At 39.2% G+C, this 6,254-nt stretch overlaps 1 long non-coding RNA gene across 1 annotated transcript; it reads right to left on the reverse strand.

Annotated features, from left to right (window-relative positions):
• Positions 1 to 1,349: 1,349 nt before the first annotated feature.
• LOC311428831 lies at positions 1,350 to 5,597 on the reverse strand. The gene is made up of 5 exons (XR_014687910.1): positions 5,521 to 5,597; positions 4,340 to 4,525; positions 2,987 to 3,116; positions 2,631 to 2,835; positions 1,350 to 1,484 (listed from the first exon to the last, which is right to left on the reverse strand). It is a non-coding gene; the product is annotated as an uncharacterized lncRNA (long non-coding RNA).
• Positions 5,598 to 6,254: the final 657 nt, after the last annotated feature.

The following is a 6,254-nucleotide window of genomic DNA, read 5'->3' on the forward strand; positions in this document are numbered from 1 at the left end:
ACAACAACAAAAACTTTAAATTCAATTGGAATTTTTTTCAATAAATTCAATTGGAATTTAAATTCAAAACTTTAAATTCAATTGAATTTAAATTAAAAAAACTAAACTAATTAATTTAAATTAAAAAAAATTAAATTCAATTGACTGTTCAGAGGAACAGTCAAGCTTGACATTATACATCCTAGAATTAAAATCTAGTTTGAGTTTTTCTCCCATCTCCAGACCTTGCTAAAGATGCTTATTAGGAGCTCTGTCAAAAAAAGTGTAAGGCTTGTTATATCAAAGCTTTGAACCCTTCTTACTGCCCTTGACCTTCTTCACATTGCTGCTCCTACAAGGGTGAGTACTATCATTTTTAGTACGGGAGGGAAGCTGTGATATCCTTGAGTGGGGGGTCGTTCTGTTTACAAAATGAAGTTCCAGTGAGAGTACATCAAATGAACCAACTTTCTTTGAACTTTAATTCATCACTATATTGAATGAATGACCTCTGGATTTCTCTCTCCCATTTGGAAGTCAATTTGAAAACAAAATACCTCTGCCATAAAGAGCCAGGCATCAGAGACACCTGTTGCGCCTCAAGAACAGAGAAGGTATGAACGACAAGAGCAGCTGAATAAAATGCAACTTGCCATTAGAAATGGGTGTACTGGCATCTACAGGTGCCGCTGGCACCTCCTCATTTTCATTACTCTCTTCATCTGGTTTCTCGTCTTCAGTAGCAGGGTTCTGCTGTGGTGACTTGGAGCTGTCGCATGGAGCCACGCTGCAGAGGTGCGACCTTGCAAGAAAGAATAGATACCAAAGATCTTCGTCGTGCATTTTTAGTTACAAATGCAGAGACAAGTCTTCAAATCCTTAGCGTTAAAGCACGTACCTCTTTTCTCACGAGATTCTTTAATTTGTTCACAAAGTCGTCCAAACTCTGTATCCGTTTCGTTCCTCACCATTGAATATGCAGTGTCTTGCAAAACATAGGTGCTGTGACGATCTGAAATTTTACAGACTTTAACTGAATGTTGTCTACCAACCAATGAAACTGTTTTGATCACAGAAAAAAATTGCTTTCTTCATAGGTTGGTTCCGAAAGGTTCTCTCAGTGAATATTTTCAGCATAACATCGAAGTTAATTAAAACAAAAGCACTAGTTCCTTGGGAACACTTATATCACAATTCCATGCCCAAGTAGCAAAATGATAAAATATTTACAGTCTGGACGTCCAAAATCATCTAATCCATCCGAAGTCTATTGTCCGCACACAGCATTTCTCCATCTATACGTTTGACAGATTTTTTAAACTAGGGCTAAAAAGCACATCCTCACCTGTAGATCTTTGATCCGGGTAGTACTCTAAGGCATTGTTACAGATTAGATTGATGTCCTTCAGCTAGTCTCCTGCAGCGAGGTACTGGCACGAGTCAATTTGAGTCAGAACTGTTGAAAGATCCATCGGCTCTTTAATCCTTGTGGCATAGTCAGGTACCTGCAGATCAAATACAAGCATTCAGAGGTTTTCATAACCTTGCACACTGTCTACTAAAATTATTCTGAAAACTTTAAATAAACGACTTCCTAAAAACCCTGAACATTTGCGATGCATCAGAAGACGCTGAAATTAACCAGTTTGCTTCTCAAAAATGGAAGGGCTCTTTCATTTTTCATTAGAGCGGCTAGGAGAGGACAACAAGAAGTAGGGAGGTCAGAAGCATGTGCATGGTAGAGAAGAAACACTGAGGGTGGGAGATTCATTTCACTTTGCTTCAGAAAATCACAACAGTGAAAGCTGAGCAAGCCATCCGGCATTCTCTTCGTTGTCGACATTGAGGAAAAGGTGCATGAATTGCACCTGTGAAGTACCTATTGCAGGCATCTACTTTAGAATGAGATAACTGGGCCCTGAGGTGCTCATTTCTTCCCTCAGACCAGAAGAGGAGACTAATGACCAGTTCAGATGAGGACATATGTATCTGTCTAGATTTTTCACAGCTCAAGAACCTAGGAGAAAAGGGGAAGAAAAGCCAGTGGATGCCCACAAGAAGAGGACTTTGCTGATCCGCAGGTATATTCAAGTTACATCTGTCTTTGAAATATACGCCCCTAGTTTAGGCTTATCTCATAAATTAAGGAGAAAAAGGCATCTAAGCAGCCAATTGGAGGAAAAAGAAAACACACTGCACTTATGGTTGATTCCTATTGAGGAGTTCCAGATGAAACAGAGAACAGGATCTCAAAACTTATTTTTACAAACTGCTGCTCTTATTCCTGTTCCCACAGGAACTGACAGTCCAATAAAGGGCTTCAGACTTCATTAAAGTAGTCCTGTAAATACTGTTTGTAATTATAAGGAAAGATCTCTGTGCTTTTCAGTGCTGTGACACGCCTACATATCAAAGCCTTTTCACGAGCAAACTGTGTTGGCATTTGGACTGGCTTTTTAGAATGAAACCAGGGCTTTCAGCGAATAATCCCATAAGACACATTTGAGAGTCAGCAGAAGTAAAAGCACTGCCTCTGCTTCTTGCAAAATCCTTACAGTGCAGCCCTAAAAACAAAGTTGAACCTCACCCAAAACGCTGAGAAATACGAACACTGAGAAGTTACAGACACACACAGATCAGCACTACTTTACCTTCTGTGGGTCAACGGGCTTTGCAAATTCCCTGAAATGTCTGTCAGTGGCAAGTCTGTGAGTAACGTCCCTCAAGAAAATTCTAAGGTCACGCAAGGTATCCTCCTCTTCCTCCTCCAACATCCCTACTTTTGTGGGGATCACTCTTGTGGCTTCTGAGGCTCAGCTGGTGGTGCTACAGGCACGACTTCCAATGTCCAATCAACTTCAATTCATCAGGAAAAATTAGCCAATTTACAGTACTCAAATACAAGCATATGACAAATTACTGACAGAAAATGACCACCAAAGCAAAGCCCAAAGAGCTAGTAACTTCGATAGGAAAGTTTTAGATGTACTTCTCATATCCTCCTCACCTCTTTTCTTTACAGGAGGCTTAGCCACTTCATTTAGAATTAGGTCCTCAAAAAAAGATGCTCTCTCTGCCCTACCAGGCAACTCAATATTGCACACTTCTCCAAATTCCTTATTAAATAATTTTTGGATCTAAAGCAGAAGGACGAGAGACATTTCAGATTTAAGGCCACAAAAAACTCATCTTCTATTCCAAAAAGACGAGTACCTTTTCAAATTAAGAATAACCTGAAGAACACAAACTGAAAAAAGTTATCTTCCTGGCCTTAAAACGCTACATTTTCACAGGCTGGCACGGCAAATTCAAATATCACCTTTAAGAATCACCTATAGAATTAATGCTCGGTGAAGGGATTGTACGCTACACTGATAAAGTAATGGCTTTCACCACATCCAACACCGCCTCCTTTGTATTTACTTGCCTTGCTGCAGCCTTTACTTAGAACCTTTATGGCTATAGAGGGAAGAGAAAGGCTTCAGCAGACAAGTGAGGGCTTTTTGCTGAGTTTTTATTTCTCTCCCAAAAGGTGTCTGAAGTAGCTAGTACCTCTACGTCTTCCTCCATTTTCAAGTTCTAGTATTAAAAGGTAGGTAAGGAATTTCACTACTTATTTTAGAAGGAATTTACAGCCTGTACAAAAACTTCTGTGGGAACTCAAGCACTTTCAAAGCAGTTGATAATAAACACGTCTAGGTAAGACCCGTTCTCTTCCCCCAATGACTGAAACCAAATCATCAGAATGACAACAGCGTGGTCCTGTTTTGGGCACCTTCCCTTAATGTAAACTCTCAGAAGTCAATGAAGTTCTGCACGTACTTTTACTACACTTTATTTAGGACTACAACTAGAATTCGATTCCAAAGTTACTTTAGCAGAAATTGGAACTCAGCTTTCCAGCTTGGAAAGCTTTGGCCTATATGAAGAAAGAAACTGATTTATTTATTTTTTTTTTTAATCAAAGTGTTTCAATTCTCTACTAAATTGCATTATTAGCAGTTTACCCAACATAGCATGGAATGGCAGACTGTCAGAAGAAATCTCTTCAGTAAGAACATCCTCTTGTCATTTCAAGCACTTCATATTCTTGACTGAACCACTTTGTAGCCACCAGAATTATTGTATTAATTTATTATTTGCATGTGTGAGAAGGGGGTGAAAGTCACTTGCTTGATTCAGAAAAAACCTGAAGCAGATGCTTTCACAGTATTCTTTTTCTCTAAGCAAATTTTAAGTGATTTGTTAGGGTGCCTGAGTAATAACAGCATGCATTTAAGAAAGCACAGCATTTTGATGCTGAAAGCATATATAAATTACAAGACACTGAAGAAATAGTAAGAAAAATATTGACAAATACCTCTTCTGGGAGATCTGAGTGACGTACATCAGACGGAGCAAGCAGCAAAACTGGCGAAAATGCTGGAATGTTACGTAGTAGAGTTAGAAAAGTAAGTTTCAAGGCAGGTCCAGCGTTGTCCCACCATAAATGGATATCTGGGACATAAATTGTGCTTGGTGCTGTCTTCTGAGCATTTCGGATCAGCTAGTGAAAAGGAAAGCTTGCGTAAGAAAACTAAAACACGTACAAGAACCTCTTAATACATAGCTACATAGCCATCTGACTGCCCCATGAAATGAAACTGCGTGAACAGAGTGGCAAGCATCCTTTCACATAAGGAATTTCTCTGTGCACCCTTTCAGATTATCAGTATTCGGAGAACTCTAGTCAGAAGATGGGAAGGATATATTCAGGCAGTGGCTAGACACCGTAACTATATGGCCACAGCCACAATCATCGCATAACAAAGAAAGGAAATGTCCCTCTTAAGGGACACATCAGTATTCAGTCGTGTAACATGTCTGTCCTTACTTGTATGGCTCTCAAATGTTTCCACTAAAGGTAAAAATATTTTAAGGTAGTGATGCCAAACAAGAAAATGGATTTCCTGCCTAAAAGTAAAAACACCAAATCTGTTCATTTTTTCTAGTTAAAACCACATCACCGTGCAAATGAAGTGTTTTCTGAATGTTAATGCTTTTATTGCACATACTGCAACAGCACAAGTTGTGTATGTCCGTGCGAAAACAAAATAAACAGAAGCCCCAAACCTTGGTTGCCTTACTAATATAATTTAGAAGAAGGCTACAAAAAGTAGCCGACATGCAGTCTGATACAGAGCCATCTACTGGGAGCACACAGTCTTAGGAGGCAATGAGAACTACTTTCTGGATCCCAGTGACATGAGCAGCATTTCTTTCCACAAAGAGATGTTTATTAGCAACACCGCCCAGCTTCCTGAGCTGCTAGCAACAGCCTCACTGTAAAACTGGGTATGGAAAATGTCGACATGTACAACATCCAGATTGTTTGTGGTGCTGTCTAAAAGAAAAGGGCATTTTCAGACAGAAGCAAACATCCCAGCACATTAAAACAAGGCCACCTCCATTACCAATGAATTTTGCTCACCTTACTTGCAACTCCATTGATCCTTTACATACAGTCAGTGAATCCGATGAGAAGAAAAAGAAAAAAGGTACCTGTCCACAGATTTCTTCTGGCGATGCAACGTTTGTAAGCAGAACAGAAAGGTCCAGGGTGTGAACGGGAAATTTCTCCAAAGCGTGCAACACCGCGGGTGCCACGTAAGAAACCTGGCCGTACCCTTCTTTTTTACTATTAGCAGACGGGGCTGGCATGATGTTGGTTCACAGAAAGCACTCCTAGAACAGGAGTTAAGAAAACAAGTTTATAAATGAGGTGCTGAATAGACACACAGATGTTCCAAGTAATTTTCCTATAGACTTTCTTTTCCCTCCCCAAATAATCCAAATGGCAGCGGTACATTAAATACATGTAAGATTTCCAGTTAAGTTATTCAGTCATTCCAATTGTTTCACCTTCTTCCCTTGTGTTTCCTATTCTTTACTAAACCAAGACTGCAAATTAATATCCCTGCAATCTTGCTTTACTTTATTATAAATTTATTATTTATTATATATTTATTATTTACTTTATTATAAATTTATTTTTATTTAAAAATAAATTGGTGAGGAGCATTTGTTTCCCCACTACAATCAGGCTGTACCTCTGCTGGCTTAAATCAAAGATGCTAGAGACTTAGCCTTGCTCTAAAGCACAGAAAATCTTCTGGACAGCACAGCAATAGAAACTGAGAAAAATAACTGATCCAGCTGTGACAACATGATCTAACTTTCCAACTGTGGGCTTGCATGACTTCCATACTAAAATATCACAAGATTAACACAACTCG

This window comes from Aythya ferina (genome assembly GCF_964211825.1).
Source record: "Aythya ferina genome assembly, contig: HAP1_SCAFFOLD_152, whole genome shotgun sequence".
In the NCBI taxonomy this organism is placed as follows: Eukaryota; Metazoa; Chordata; class Aves; order Anseriformes; family Anatidae; genus Aythya; species Aythya ferina.